The 17493-nt window shown below is 36.1% G+C and overlaps 1 long non-coding RNA gene across 1 annotated transcript in view; it reads right to left on the minus strand.

Moving 5' to 3' along the window:
- The window catches only part of LOC132538719 (uncharacterized), a 144217-nt gene that overhangs the window by 116885 nt on the left and 9839 nt on the right, over positions 1-17493 (minus strand). The gene's annotated exons all lie outside the window — the stretch shown is intronic.

The raw sequence follows: 17493 nt of genomic DNA on the forward strand, positions 1-17493 counted from the left end.
TATCATCAATATTGTGAGGTTTCAGTACACATTTATTAAAATACTAATATCTTTTCATTATTTTAAATATCTATATTCATTTAGATTTAAGTAAAGATGATTTGATAAGGTCTGCCACACATATGCAATGAGTTAAAAAGTTTTATACAAAAAATTAAAGTATACTTGAAAAAAGAAATTCTGTAACATCAATTGCTGAGAGACAGTATCAATCCTGCCAGATTGGACTCCTTATTTTAATTTTCCAGATCCCATCAGACAGATTCGCAATCTATATATCTTCCCACAAACACATGTGTATACATATGTATCTATGCATATATATGTGTGAATCTGCACACAGAAATGCATTCTTTCTTTTTTTATCTTTTTGCATTGCTAAAAGATTGTGCGCATTCAGTATTGTTGGACTATTTATCACCCATGTTATTATATATATAGAATATATATATATATACATATATAGTTAATACACAGAAGCTCTAAGAATAACTTCTGATAAATAATTTCAAGTTACACTAGAAAGCATTTATTAAAATTATATTCTGGCATAAGAGGAGTTAGTCATTCCTAGGTTGGATACATTTTTCACATATGAGGCCCTTAATTCAGACCCTGACATCCCACATGATCAAGAGGCATACTGAGTTCTGTCTCTTAGAAAATCTCTGTCTCCGGGTAGGGCGGTGGGGCAGTGGGTTAAGCGCACGTGGCACAAAGTGCAGGGACCGGCGTAAGGATCCCGGTTCGAGCCCCCGGCTCCCCACCTGCAGGGGAGTCGCTTCACGGGCGGTGAAGCAGGTCTGCAGGTGTTTATCTTTCTCTCCCCCTCTCTCTCTGTCTTCCACTCCTCTCTCCATTTCTCTCTGTCCTATCCAACAATGAATTGCGTCAACAAGGGCAATAATTATAACCACAACGAAGCTACAACAAGGGCAACAAAAGGGGGGAAAATGGCCTCCAGGAGCGGTGGATTCATGGTGCAGGCACTGAGCCCAGCAATAACCCTGGAGGAAAAAAAAAGAAAAGAAAAGAAAATCTCTGTCTCTCCACTTCCCTCCATCCTTCTTTCTCACTCAAAAACAAAACATTTTTAAATACTATACTGGAATATAATTATATTAGGGTTGATTCATATATACAAATTTACAAAACAAGGACAGAAAGGGAAAACCAAAGTAAATGTATACTGATTTTAGTGTATTGCATCAAATCAAAGGATTCTGGGGGAAGACATGAAGGGAGGGATGAGGGGCCTATTGTGGTACTGCTGCAGGAGGGTAGCAAAGGACCTACATTATGAGGTGTTTCATGGGTTCGTAGAGAGATGAGAAATTGTACCCAGTTGCCAACAACTGTAATGTAATCTATTTACGTCCCCCACCACCATAAAGCTTAGTAATTTTATGGCTTGGCTCAGGTGTCAAGTATCTGTTACTTCCTAATACTTAATGGCATATGATTTTATGTGAATATGGAGATACATAATTTCAAAGGAAACAGTAGTCACTTTTTTCCAAATAGTTCCTCAATGTCTCCTATTCTTTATTTTTTGCTATTTGGGGTGAAAACTAGATCAGAGAAAAGGTACCGATAATAATTTTGTAGTGTAGAGAGTTGTTAAAATTTAAGAGTTTCGCTATTTTTTTTGAATCACAGTAGTTATCAAGTTTTCACTCTAAAGTGGTCTTTGTTTTCTCTTTACCTGTGGTAAGCAAGACAAATGACTACTAAAAGATATTCATGTCAAGGTCCTAGAAACTGGAAATGTTACCCTACAAGTTCAGTTTAGGTTAAGGATCTTGACAGAAAATACCGGGGATCATCACCCAGGAAAGTCATAAATGTCATGAAGGGTGTGTTGAGAAAGTGGGAAAAGGAGATTCCATACAGAAGCACACAGAAGTAAAGAATTGTAAATAGTGTGGTAGGAGTGGGGGAACACCAAAGTGATGAGGCTGAATATACAAGAATGCCAAGAGAACCACCAGAAGCTAGAAGCTATAAGATGATATATTTCACTCTCCCCAGGAACCCCCAGAGGCATGCTGGGGTTTCAGACATCTGGAACTCAGAATAGAGGAAAAATCAATTTCAGTTTTTATAAAATGCCAAGCTTATAGTAACTTGTGACAGTACAGTTAGGAAACTAACACAATACTGCGTATGACTTTATGGCTTAAGACAATTAAAAAAAAAAAAGACAGAACCTTAGTGTGCTGGGTTTTATAGTAGAAGTGAAAGACTTGATCAAGCCTGGACTAATGTAATGTAATGTAATGTAATGTAATGTAATGTAATGTAATGTAATGTAATGTAATATGATTTCTTTTTATTTTGAGACAGAGGGAAATTGAGAAGTAGTAGAAAGAGAGATCCCTGAGCACAGCTCTATGCTCATGAAGCTCCCCCATGCATAGATGAGGGTCCTTACATTTGGTAATGAGCACTCTACTAGGTGAGTCACTGCATGGCCCTTATAATAGTTATTTTTTGTTTTTTCATTTATTCTCTAACATCACAGTGAAACATAAAAGGATTAGATGACTCAACAGTGCTCAATACTTTTCATTTTCAAAGAAAAATAAATGAATACCCAATGAAGTTGGGACCCTTATGCTTAGTATAACCTATCATTCCTCTAGTCTAGCAATAATCATTCAGATAAAACCACACAAACTCAATTTTTTTTGTATGCAAAAGTATTTAATTTTTTTCTTTTTTATTTAAGAAAGGATTAATTAACAAAACCATAGGGTAGGAGGCGTACAATTCCAAACAATTCCCAACACCCAATCTCCATATCCCACCCCCTCCCCTGATAGCTTTCCCATTCTCTATCCCTCTGGGAGCATGGACCAGGGTCCTTGTGGGTTGCAGAAGGTAGAAGGTCTGGCTTCTGTAATTGCTTCCCCGCTGAACATGGGCATTGACTGGTTGGTCCATACACCCAGTCTGCCTCTCTCTTTCCCTAGTAGGATGGGTCTCTGGGGAAGCGCTGCTCCAGGACACATTGGTGGGGTCTTCAGTCCAGGGAAGCCTGGCTGGCATCTTGATGACATCTGGAACCTGGTGACTGAAAAGAGAGTTAACATAGGAAGCCAAACAAATTGTTGAGTAATCATGGACCCAAAGCTTGGAATAGTGGAGAGGAAGTGTTAGAGTGGCTGAGAAAGCTGTGGTATATATACACAATCGGTCACAGTCTTTCGGTGGTGGGAATGGTGTTTATGTACACTCCTAGTTAAATGTAGTCATATAAATCACTAGTTAATTAATACGAGAGGGGGAAAATTAATTGTATGTCTCAAAGTTTTTCAAAACACAAACTGAATCTTTTTAATATATAGGTTGTGTAATGGATATGCAGACTCTCTCAAAAGCCTAGACCAAGTAGATCAGAAGCAACCAATAGCACAGCTATATACAAGATACTGGGTACTGTACAGCAAACCCTAACAAAAGGACTTTTCAAAGTTAACCCAATTACCAAATAATGTGATGATAAACATTAACTATCGATTGTCTTTTTGAACCCTAAGACAGCAGGAACCTCACATCTCCACTATAGAGCCTCTACTTCCCCCAGTCCTAGAACCACTGCTATAGGGCCCACTTTCCTGTATGCCTCTCCCAATCCATATCAAATAATATTGCATCTGCCGATCACAACCTAACCAACACAACGATTGCCACCTCAACATGCTTCACTTCAGACTGTGTCCAGAGACTTCATGTGTGGAATGACAACCCTTCAGCTTCATTACTCGGGTGAGACCTTTCCTTTCATAGTATACTCTAATTCCATCTCAGGTGGTTCACTTTCTAACAAAGTCCCAAAACCTAGATATACACCAGTTTCTGTGTGAGAGAGCATATGTTCACACGTATCCGTAAACTACTGCAAAATATACACCTGAAAGCAGAAGTACACTGGAGTTTGCAATGAGTACCCCCCCTAACAAACTCAATTTTATACTACTTGTCTCTCTGGTGAAGAAAAAAAATGAGTTTGAGATTTCCCCAGAGTTTGAAATTATCCTAACCTTAACTATCCTACTACCAAAGAGTCATCAAGGGTCTGTCCACTGAAATATGATCCTTTTCAGACCGTCTATCTTCACAACAAAATGAAAAAGACTTATTTACTTCCCAGCAAATAAATTCTTTCTAGAACCATCAGAATTTCAGTCGCAGGAATGCATGCATGTTTTATCTCCCAGGAAGTAGCAGGTACCATAGAACAAAAGTTGCATATGCATTACTAAATATACTATCTCAATTTAAAGTATTTTGAGTAACAGAACCAATGGGGGTGGAGAGAGAGAGAGAGAGAGAAGAGAGGAAATAGAGGAGAGTGAGGGGAGATCATGTTTGGTCATATACTGATAGAATTTTAAGTATTTGACTCAAAAGATTGTGCAGTATTGGCAATCTAAAATTTATAGAGTAGATGAAGGATGTGCATTCTGGAGACCCAGGAAAGATATAGAGTTAAGTAAGACCAATGGCAGTCTGTTGGGAAGAATTGTTTTCATATCAAGGATGTCAGCCTTTGTTCAGATAAGGCCTTAAATTGATTCAGTTAGGCTAACCTGATTTATAGAAGTTAATGTGTTTTACTCAATGCCTACTTATTTAAATGTTAATCTCATGCATAAAAATATATTAAAAATTACCTGCATACTGTGTTACCAAATTGAATGTCATGGTCCAACAAAGTTGATAAATAAAATTAACAGGGCCAGGTGGTGTCACACCTGGTTGAGCACACACATTACAGAGCACAGGGACCCCGGTTCAAGTCCTTGGTCACTATCTGCAGGGGAAAAGCTTCACAGTGGTGAAGCAAAGCTGCATGTGTCTGTCTCTCTCTTCCTATCTTCCCCTCAACTCCCAATTTCTCTCAGTCTCTAACCAATAATAAATAAATAAATAAATAAATAAATAAAACTGACTACCATATAAATATTTGATCCATCATTTCTTCATTTATGAAGTCATTTGTGTCACTATTAACTCACAGACACTATATTTTGATCTTTGACTGATAACTCTATTGGTTAAACTGTTACAATTTTGGGGTCAGGAGGGCACATACCTAGTAGAGCACAGATATTACCATGCAGAAATATCTGGTTCCAAACACCTGGTCCTAAGCCTCAGGACCCCACATGCCGAGGAGAAGATCACAAGAACTGAAGAGGGCTTGTAGGTATCTATCTTCTTATATTCCTATCTCCCCCATCCCTGCCTTTCCTCTCAGTTGTTCTCTGTATCAAAAATAAAACAAAATACATTTTAAAAAGTTGTTATAGCTTTAACCTTAGGAAACAAATTGGATGCATCATATGGAAGCATTATGTTGAATTTGTTAAGAACTATAAAGCTGCAAAAATTAGTAAAGTCATGGACCCTTTGGAATATACCTAAAATAGACTTCCTAGCTTTATCCAAAATGGAGACCCCTAATCTCATCTGTTATATGCTTACATTTGGGTTCATGATTAGTAGACAATTCATTCTGCTTTATATTTTAATGCTTTTCAGTCACCAATTTGCAAGTGCTACCATGAAGCCAATCTGACTTCCCTGGGTAGACAACTCCACCAATGTGTCTGAGAAGCTCACCTCCCCAGAGCCTTAACCCTCAAGGGAAAGATATAAACAAGCTGGGAGTATGGATCAATCTGCCAACACCCATATCCAGCTGTTGAAGAATGGGCAAACTGTCCTGGAAAATCCAGGTCATTGTTTCCATGAGATCCGAGTGGGTTGACCCCCAACTCTCCCTTCAGGTAGAGAGAAGGGCTGGTTCCCCCAGTCTCTGGGATTTATGACAGCTGGACCCTCGGACATGGGTGCCATTCTACACATGCCACTCCCTTCCTTCTTTGATTAAAAGCCATGGATTACTGTGTTAGCTTTAAAACCCCAGCAAACATTGCTCAGCTTTTCCTCTCCTGCTTCTCTAAAGTGCCTGCAATTTACCTCCAAGAAAATGTACATTGTAAAGTTTATGATCAAACAGTCTGTTGGTTAAAATGTAACTATACATTGTCTTGCTCTGTGTTTGGGTTAATGGATACTCACCCCACCACACCCCCCAGTTATGGCCTATATCTACCTGCTTTTTCTTTCAATAAACGAATTGTCGTCCGAGGCTTTTCTCAGAGCTGTCTGTCCTGTCTCTCTGCACATTTCGCCCTTGACAAGCTGAGCTACCTGAGGATACCCGGGGGCCACTTTTGTCCTCCATCTCCCAATGGGCAGGGAGACAGGTGGACCCAGAGAAAGCCTGCATCCAGTGGGGAAGGAATTATAGAAGCGAGATCTTCCACCTTCAGTATCCCATAATGATCCCGGGTCCATACTACTAGAGAGCTAAAGAATAGAAAAGCTTCCAATGGAGAGGATGGGATGTGGGACTCTGCTGATGGGAATTGTTCTCTTCTTATTTTAATGGTCTTGTTGATAATTATTAAGTTAAGTTAATGATAATAATAATAATAATAATAATAATAAGAAGAAGAAGAAGAAGAAGAAGAAGAAGAAGGACTGCCACGCTGTTAGCAAAAGTGGTTGTACCATTTTGAATTCCCATTAACAATGTATGAGAGCAGCATATCCTGAATATCTTCAGCAAAATCAGTCCTTTTCATTTCATACTTTTTAGTAAGTGTGTGGTTTTAACTTACATTTCTATAGTTACTAATGATTATGACACTTGAAATTCATAAATCTTCAGTGAAGTATCTATTCAAATGTTGTAACTCATTTTATGAATTGTTTCTTCTCATTGAATGTTTACAGTTCCTTATATTTTCCTGTAAGAAGTTATTTATCAAAGACATAATTTGTAGGTGTTTTGTAAAAATATATTCTCCACCAACTAAAATATGCTTTTTTTTAAGCTTTTCAATTATGGATATTGGTATCTTTACCTTTAAGGATAATATTCACTTGTTATAAACATGGCTGACCTTTTTCACAGATAGGGCTACCACAAACTACATATAAAATATCCTTTTCCATAAATTAGAAACACTAAAATTCTCTAGCACTGAAATTATGTCATTTTTAAAAATATTTATTTATCTCCTTTTGTTGCCCTTGTTTTATTGTTGTAGTTATTATATGCTCAAAGTCAGTGATTATCAAAGAAATGCTAATAAAGATAACGAGTTACTGCTTAACACTTATAAAACTGTTATAAATTAGAATGTATAAAAGTCACAAGTGTTGTTGAGAATGCAAGGGGGAAAGGAATCCTTCTCCAGTGTTGTTGGGAAAGTAAATTGGTACAGGACCTGTGGAAAAAGTCTACAGAATTCTTAAAACATTGGAAGTGGATCTACCATATGGCCCAGCATTTTGTCTCCTGAGAGTTTATCCAAAGGAAACAAAAACACCTATCCAAAGAGATCCATGTATAGCTATGTTCAAAGTAGCATAATTTGTTCTATCACAAGTTTGGATGCAGTCCATATTTACAGTAGCAGATAAATGGCTAAGAAACTTGTTTTATATATAAACAGTGGAATACTTCTCAGCTATATTTTCACAATAGCCAAAGAGTGGAAGAGGCCTAAATGTCCATCAGTATATGGCTGGCTAAAGAAGTTATGGTCTATATGCACTGAGAAATACTATTCTACAATCAAAAAGATGATACTGTGTCTGTTAGGACAAAATTGATGAAACTGGAGGTGAATATGCTTAGTGAAATAAGAGATGAAAGAAAAGGACCCGATGGTTTCACTTATGAGCAATCTAGAGAACTTATACATATAAAGCTACTTAAGCAACTTAACAGCCCAGTGTTTTGATTCTTAATCTTGTCTAACCCATTTTATTTTCTGAACCTAGAGCAACATTTCTAGGAAATGCAGAAATCTGATAAGGTCAATTGGGCAGTATCCTTTCCACACAGTCCTACTCAGCTCCTCAATTGCACTGCATTTACTTTTATATTTACCATTGGTATCAAAGTTCATGAATGAGAGATACCCTGCATTTATTAATTGCTGAGTGTAAGTGATATAGTAAGAACTGTGTGCAAGAAGGAAAAAATTGGATGTAATGACTACTAATATCTCTACCACCGTATTATTTTATGCTTTTCTGAAAATAGTTTTGTTAATTATGGGTATGTGGAATGTGTTAACTTGCTTGGATATGTATGTATATATATATATATATATCATAATGTTGTTTTAATTATAATATTTTAAAATTTATTTTAATGTTATTATTATTACTTATTTATTTATTATTGGACAGAGATAGACAGAAATGGAGAGAAAAGGGGGAGATAGAGAGAGAAATAGACAGAGAGACACCTGCAACCTTGCTTCACGACTTGTGACGTTTTCTCCCTGCAGGTGAGGACCAAAGGCTTGAACCTGGGTCCTTGCACACAGTAATATATGTGCTTAACCAGGTGCACCAACACCTGGCCCCCATTTTTATCATTATATTAGGGAAATACAGATTTATAAGGGAGATGTTGTTACATGAGTACAATTTCTTGTCTACCTTGTTAGGAATCTTCAGACTACTCCCACTACTAACTTAAATCCTCTTCCAATAATTACTGATGGAAGTCAAACTGAGTACTTTCAATGGTAAATTACACTGTGAAGGAAATTGCATTCTAAGTAATTAAAACTGAGTGAAAATGGAGATTTTAAAAAGTATTTCAGATGCCAGTTACATGGGTTCCTCCTTTATGATTAATCACCCCAAACCAAAACAACCTGCGTCTTGATGTGTATGTTTGTAAAGAAACATATGTAAGTACAAGAAAGGAGTACAGAATTGGACTTCAGTATGGTGGAGACACAAACATTCAGATCATAGCTCTTAAATATGTGTGTTTTCTTTTTCCTTTTTTTTTTTTTTTTTTCTTTTGGCCTCCAGGGTTATTTCTGGGGCTCAGGAATTCACTGATTACATATAAACCAAGCACTCTTAGACAGACCTGTATTTATAAAGTGGTCAGTTTTACCATTTTCCCCCATTTTGTTGCCCTTGTTGTTGTTCCCCTGTTGTTGTTATTGCTGTTATAGCTGTTGTTGTTGGATAGGACAAAGAGAAATCGAGAGAAGAGGGGAAGACATGAGAGGGCGAGAGAAAGATAGACACCTGCTAATCTGCTTCACTGCCAGTGAAGCAGCTCCCCTACAGGTGGGGAGCCTGAGGCTCAAACTGGGAATCCTTACATTTTTTCTTGCTCTAGGCGCCATGTGGCTTAACCCACTGTGCTACTGCCTGATCCCCTGAGTTATGTGCTTTTAATTTAAAGATATTTTATCTGAAAGTGGACCAGGAAACGCTAACACCAATATATGTGTATTTTGTACTTTACTATCTAGAGTAAGCAACCCTTTCAACCAAATATTGAAAAAAAATCTATCAGTATTTCAGGTTTCATTTAAACATTAAATACTAAAAGAGATGGAGTGGAGTTTGTAATTGCATATATTTAAGAATGAGTTCTGAAAATTTAAGTATGTTTTCACTAGAGTCAAATGAGGTAGATTCTATTGAATCATTCCTAATTTTTCTTCCCCCTTTCCTATTTGGGAGACATCTGTGGAAAATATTTGAGAAACATCATATAGGAATGTTAAATTCGAGAAAGCATCTTGTAAACGATGTAGTAAGCAAAACCAACCACTTTATAAATACAAGTCTGTCTAAGAGTGGTTGGTTTATATGCAAGAATTGAGTTAAAATATTTCAAGCCATTTCTTCAGGGAATTGTGGCTTGTCAGTTGATTGTTTGTAGCATGAGTCTAACCACAGTGTTTTTCACAAAGGAAAAAAAAAGGAGGAAAGAAAAACTATATGGATAGAAGTGGTAAGTTCTCAGTGGTGGCATACTTGAATAAGCACACATGTTACAATTTACAAGGACCTGGGTTGAAGCCCCCAGTTCCCACCTGCAGGGGAAAGCTTCACTCACTAGTGGTGAAGCAATGCTGCAGATGTCTATTTCCCCCTATATCTCCCAACTCCTCTCGATTTTTGGTTGTCTCCATCCAATAAATGGATAAAGATAACCAAAAAAAAAAAAAAAAGAAATGGTAACATGCAAAGTTTTATTTTGTATTATTTAATAATATTTCTAGAATTTCATGAAGACAAGTACTATACATATATAAAATGAGAACTTTTATAATTTAAAGCAAAAACTGAATACAGTATTTATTTTTGAAGAACTGTGAAAATATATAGAATCTTTATAGAAAGCAGATGTTTCAGAAAAATAATCACAACAAATATTATAATAACTAGGAAATATATTTTATTTAAAAGTTTTTGCTTCATCATTATTGGCTGTTTTTTCATTCATAAGAGACCTAGAGAGACAAACAGAGAGGGAGAGATATCACAGCACCAGAACTTCCACCAGTGCCTTTGCATGTCCCATGTTGTGTTGGGCTCAAACCTGGTTCACAGATAAGATAAGGCACAAACCACATCTTTTCAACCCAACAAAATTTCTAACGCTTATTTGCATTGCATAGCATTACTGAAGGTACTGCCTAAGATAAAGTACTTTGCATAGTTCTACAACTGAAAAAATATCAAAATTATTAATTGTATTGCAAACAGTCAAGGACAAGGACCATGTATATTTTTATATAAAATACTCCAAATTTTATGAAAGAATTTCTGAAATAGCTCATTAAATATGCAGGCATAAAACAGTCTTTTTGTTAAATATCCTGTGGGTAATGGTTGATACATTTCTTCAATAAGTATCTTCCATAAGTATTTATAAATTGACTATTATCTTTGGGGGATGTGCCAAGGACATGTGATATACTAAATAAGGCAAATATATTTAATAAAACAGTGGCCAGAAAGACATAAACAAAAAATTAAATATCATATGTATAAATAGATGCTAATAGCATATGAATGTTTTATAAAGTGCTCTATATGAACATAGATATTTTGATAAGGGTAGCAGATGCTACTCTGTGGAAAAGACGTAAAATTTAAAAATTATTAATAATACATATCTAGTCAGAAAATGAGAGGACAAATCTAGTTAAGAGTACAGCACCCATGCCTACCAAAAGCTGGAAACAACTTAGATGTTAAACACCAGGTGAGTCAATAAGATGTGATATGTATCCAGAAAGAATAATACTCAATGGGGCTGGGTGGTGGTGCACCTGGTTGAGCTCACATGTTACAATATACAAGGACCTGAGTTCAAGCCCCTGGTCTATAGGGGGAATGCTGAAAAGCTTCACAAGTGGTAAAGCAGTGCTGCAGGTGTCTCTCTGTCTCTCTGTCTCTCTCTCTATCTCCCCCTTCCTCTCATTTTCTGGCTGTTTCTATGCAATACATAAATAAGAGATAATAAAAAAGAATCATACTCAGCCATACAAAAAAGAAGAAGAAAAAGAAGAAGGAGGAGGAGAAGAAAGAGGAGAAGTAGGAGGAGGAAGAGGAGAAGGAGGAGGAGGAGGAGGAGGAGGAAGAGGAGAGGAAGAAGGGGGAGGAGGAGGAACAGAAGAAGAAAAAAGAAAAAAGAAAACCCAGCCATTGATAACATGGGTGAGTCTATGAGACTGACACACTGCTACTCAGCCATAAAAAACAAACAAACAAAAAACAGCCATTCATAACATGGGTGAGACTGGCACACTGACAACTGTACTAAGAAGACAACTCATGGGTGGATTTAGAGGGCATTATGCTTAGTGATGTAATTCAGAGAAATAGAAATGCCATCAGATTTCACTGATATGCAGTGTATAGAGAAAACAGAAAAAAATATCAATAATAAATGAAATAAATAAACAAAAATAAACATATTTACCATAGTTAGTGTAAAATCAGTGCAAATGGTTAATGTTGAAAGGAATATTTTAAAAGTATATGAAAATTACGAATCAGAAGTCTGGGTTATTTTGAGCATACAGATATCATTTAAAATGTAAAAATGTTATGTGAAAAAATTGAGAAATGTTATGCATGTACAAGCAATTTTATCTACTGTCAAATGTAAAATATTAATCCCCCAGTAAATAAATAAATAAAATAAAATGTAAAAATTGGCCAAGCAGTGGCACACATAGATAAGTGAATACCATGCAGAAGGATTTGAGTTCAAGCCCCTAGTCTCTACCTGCAAGGGAGATGCTCCATAAGTGCCAAAGTAGTGGTGTAGAACTCTTCTCTCTCTCTCCCCCTCCCCCTTCTCTCTTTCTCTCCCTCCCTCTCTCTCTCTCTTTCTCTTTTCCAATCTATCTCCTCTCCCCTCTCAATTTCGTTTAATCCATAAAAGAAAAGATGGTAAAAGAAAAACGGGAGGGAAAAGAAAAAAAGAAAGCAAATAGAAAAAATTGTTGCCAAGAATGGTGGCTTCATCCTGCAGGCATGGAGGCCCAGGGAGAACCCTGCTGACAAAAATAAACATATTAAAACATGAATAAAATATTGGAACATGAAAAATACAGATTATGCTAAGAGTAGCTGTGGTATACATGCTTAAATATTAACAAGCATGAAGAATTTATCATAAACATGGATGTTAGCACATAAATGCATATGATTTTGTCATTCTTTTTTGGTATTTCATCTGTGATATTATTATTATTTTTAAATTATCTTTATTTATTGGATAGAGACAGCCAGAAATCAAGTGGGTTATAGAGAGGGAGAGAGACAGAGAGACACCTGCAGCACTACTTCATCACTCGCAAAGCTTTCCTCTGCAGGTGGGGATCGGGGGCTTGAACCTGGTCCTCGCGCACTGTAATACATGTGTTCAACCAGGTGCACCACCACCCGGCCCCCTGTGATATTATTTTTGTGGGTTTTCTACAATTTTCAGTCACAATACAATTTTTCATAAGTGTGGTTTTTTATCTGAGTGATTATAATTATATTGTTATTTGAGTGATTGTAAACATCTTTCCAGATATCAGAAACAAAGATTTAAACTGGTACTGCAGCTACTGCATGTTCCACTTTATCACAACTTATGTCTCAATAATCACTCAGATTCACTGACTAATATTTATTATCATAACCTTTTTTGGTTGGCATTAGAAATATTTAGAATAAATATTTCAGCGTGGGGATCCTGGTTCGAACCCTGGGCTCCCCACCTGCAGGGGGGTTGCTTCACAAGTGGTGAAGCAGGTCTGCAGGTATCTCTCTTTCTGTCCCCCTCTGTCTTCCCCTCCTCTCTCCATTTCTCTCTGTCCTATCCAACAAAGATGACATCAAAAACAACAACAATAATAATTACAACAATAAAATCCAGGAGAGCAACAAAAAGGAATAAATATTAAAAAAGAAATATTTAGAATTGGTTGTGCTATAGTCAATGTCGTTAATAAGCTTAAAAGGAAAACATTATTTGTCTAGTGAGTGCAACTGAAAATATAATTTAATAGACTTTTCTACGTATATTACAAATGAGTACTCTGTAATCCTACTTAAATAATTTCTGTACCTTGGCACAATTCATACTGATTGAGGCAACATTGCTTCCAAGACTTTAAGCAATATCTAATTTCAACAATGTCAGTAGAATATAATGCATTCACTCAGTGGCTTACTATAATGACCGTATGTCAACCACTGTTTTGACAGCATCTCCTCCTGAGAAGATTGGTCATTCTGGCATTATGCAAGCATAGTATAATCACCATGCATCACTTAGTGATGTGTGAGTTTATAAAAATTTAGTCCTTGTGGGTGGTGTGTTGGCTATTGACATGAAAGAGTTAACTTGCCTTCTTCCCCATTAATTACAAGGAAATAACATATATACTGTTGAGAATGAAAGTCATGATACTTTATTTCAATGTAAGTAAAAGCTGCCCTTAGTATTATGTACACTATGTATTTTAAAGCTAAAAATCAGTAAGTGAACAGTACAAACCCATGCTTTCCAAAATCCCCTTTTCTTTCAATTTCCTAAACTGAAATTTCACAGTAAGTTTTTCCATATATGTTTAAGTACCAAAGAGCATTATTTTTCTTCTAAGTAAAGCAGAATTATTGGGGCTTTAATTCTTCCCAGGTTCTTTACTTTAATTTGGTCCTTCAAGTAAAATATACCACATGTCCCAAAGCTCTGACGTCTATTGCTACATGTGGTTCTTCAAAGACAGCACCTCACATGTTGATTCTTTTTTCCCATTCTGAGGCTGTCCTAGTATTCTCTCTATTGGACCCTTTGAAGTGCCACATGTACTAAAGAAAGTCCTGGGATACATCACGGCATTACGAATTCCAGCTGCAATCCAGTTTCCTGCTGAAACTTAGGGGTTGGGAAGAGATCATAATATACCATCCATCTTGTAAAAATAAGCTCAAGAAGGAAGTTGTTAAGGGAAAACTTTATGAATTATGAAGCTCAAAATAGTCTTCATGCCATTAATATATGAGATTTCTCATTATAAGCTGAATTTAGTATTTGTACTACTATTTTGTTATGGTGAATTCTCTGCAGACATTAACTACTAATGATGAAATTCTGTAGATTGACTATCTTAGAAAGGAAAAAAACCAATATTACAAAAAACCAATATTTAATTAATATTTAAATATTATTTAAATTTTTAAAAAATATTTATTTATTTATTGGATAGAGACAGAAATACTGGGTTGGGTGGGGGAGACATAGACGGAAAGAGGAAAAAAGATACTTGATTCACTACTCATGAAGCATTCTTGCTGCAGGTGAGGACTGGGGATTTGAACCTGGGTCCTTGCATGTGGTAACATATATGATCAATCATGTATACTACCACCTGGTCCCATAATACCTCCCCATGTTTGGGAAGTCAGTAGACAGGCTGGTTACTATTTTCACCACCAAACATACAAAAGGATTGTTATACTGTCTCTTGTCCTTTTGGACCGAAGTCAGAAATTCTGAAGTATAACTTAATAGTTAATCCAATCTACTTCTATTCTTTTTTTTCATCATCCGACTCATACATGAATGCTACATCAAAATATTTTATTTTGTCTACTTTACTATTTAATCATGTGAATTAAGTAAATGCAGTTATTATCTTTCACAAAATGAATGCAGTGTCTTATTGGTATCCATAGCATTTCAAGCTACTCATCCCATTTGTTCAAGAATGTGTCATCTCAAAATAAATTTTTGCTCACATTTCATTCATTATGATTACTTGTTATTCCAAATATTCATATAAGTATGGGCCACCTACATCCTAGATATAGTCGTAGCTAAGTGTTGGAAAGACTGTATATATCACCAGTTTCTAGATTTTCAGTTTGTTCCTTTATTTAGATATCTTTTCTTAAATCTTTATTTATTATTTGGTTGGGGAGTTAATGGCATTGTCATTGACACACAGGAATTTCTCTTCTCTCTTATAGTTATCTACAAAAACACTTTAAATCCCAGTTTAGGTCCTCTTCATCATCATGCACAAGGAACCACAGGCACTCTCTACCTCCTTTCTTGCCTGCCTTCCTCAGTGTCTTTTGCTTTGGTGCAATATCCATTGTATGTGTTTAAAAGGCTTATATGCTTTCCCAGTTTTGAATACTGACATTCTTCAAGGGGCAGATTCTCACTAGTCTGCTGGGATGAAGGCACTAGAAAATCTTTGACTTCTGATGTCCTACTCTTCCTGATTTCTACCTTCAGATCTATAACTCTAATATGTCCTCTGGGTAAAACATTCCACTCTAGTTCTTCTCCATTTAAGATACCCAGAGCAACCTTGTTTCATAAATTCAGTATGGTCATTTGGGATCTGCCACAATGTGGGTCAACTGGGTTCTCAAAAATTTAACATTAGAAAAGAGTGATAAAAAACAATTTTTATTTCCCCTTGCAAGATAATTTTCATATGTAAATGTATTGGCTTTTATTTTAATTGTGAGAAATGCCAGTGTAAGAGGCAAGGAAAAACTGATGTTTGTTTTTTAAGATTATTTTAAAATTTATTTATACTATTTTTTATTTGATAAGACCAAGAAATTGAGGGTGAAAGACAGAGAGAATAAGACCCACACTAGCAGCACTGCTTTCCTCCTTATGAAGCTTCCCTTCTACAGGTGGAGACTGGGGACTAGAACCTGGATTCTTATACATGGTAGTATGTGTGCTAAACTGAGTGTGCCACCACCCAACCCCTTGATCTCTTTCTGGTAAAAAAAAATAAAATATTCAAGGACTTGGGGGATTTGCATTTCTCAGAATTTTCCCAATTTATCTTTATAATTCTATTCTAATCCTCATTGAAATTATCATAATTTTATAATTAATAACTTTATAATCAATAAACAGTTATTGTGAAGCTATGAATTATTTCATACTTTAATTTAGTAAACTGAAGGAACAATTTCTCTGTCCAAGTTTTTGCTAAGAACCTTATGGGTAAATGACTAAAGAAATTTATAGATGCTTCCTGATAAATTCACCATTCTTGTACTGAAAAGTCTAAATCCTTCATATGTAATTTTCTTCCTTTAAGCTATGTTGTACCTTTTGAATCACTAGTCCATTTTATAGACCTCGTATCCATTCTTTCATGAATAAACTACTAAGTATAGAAGTCACATGATTTACCAGTGCTGGCTTTATTGTACCCTTCATTTTAGATGACCACAGGAAATAATTTATGTTCCTAAATTATTAACAAATTGTCACATGACAATTACAAGCAGTAGGCAGTATTTATCTGCTAATGTTAACAATATTCTAGTTAGTTTTGAAATCACCTAGGCAGGAAAAAATGTAGATTTTCCTTTCCTTGAATGTCTTACTCAAAATAATTGCATGTACTTACTTTATTATACAGGGTTCAGTGCTGTTTAGAGAGTCCACTCTAGCTGATAATATAGAGAAAGTAGTTTTTATTATATATAAACTCATAAATCTGATATTGGAGGGTCTGAGGATATAGATCCTAAAACTGTTTTTTTTTCTATTTCCACAATAATAGATGAGAATGAGTTAGAATAACTTCTTTTTCTTTTTGTAATAGAAAGTTACAGGATATAAAAGTTATTTGTTGAGTTAAGATATGAGTACCGTTGCTCAACTGTTGAGTCATGTCTTCTATAATCTGATTCACATCAACAAAACTGATGCCCTTTGCCTTCCCACACTCTCTTCATGACTTAACTCTTTCCTACTAGTTGACTAATCAACTCTGAAATGAAAATCCCATCAAATATTTTATCCATCCTTGGGGATCATCTCCTCATTGCTATTCAGTCACAATTTCTCCTTCTGTAACCTTTAACAAATATGTCTTGAATAGTCTGAGACATAGCACAATGGATAAAGCATTGGACTCTCAACCATGAGGTCCAGAGTTCAATCCCCAGCAGCACATGTACTGTGGGTATATGGCAGGTCAAGCAGGGCTGACACCCTATCATCTCTCTGGGACCCAAAAATGTCTCCCTGCCCCCCCCCCTTCTCCTCAGCTGGATTGCCAGCATTCTGCACCTGGCCCA

The sequence above is a fragment of the Erinaceus europaeus genome, chromosome 5 (genome assembly GCF_950295315.1).
Source record: "Erinaceus europaeus chromosome 5, mEriEur2.1, whole genome shotgun sequence".
In the NCBI taxonomy this organism is placed as follows: Eukaryota; Metazoa; Chordata; class Mammalia; order Eulipotyphla; family Erinaceidae; genus Erinaceus; species Erinaceus europaeus.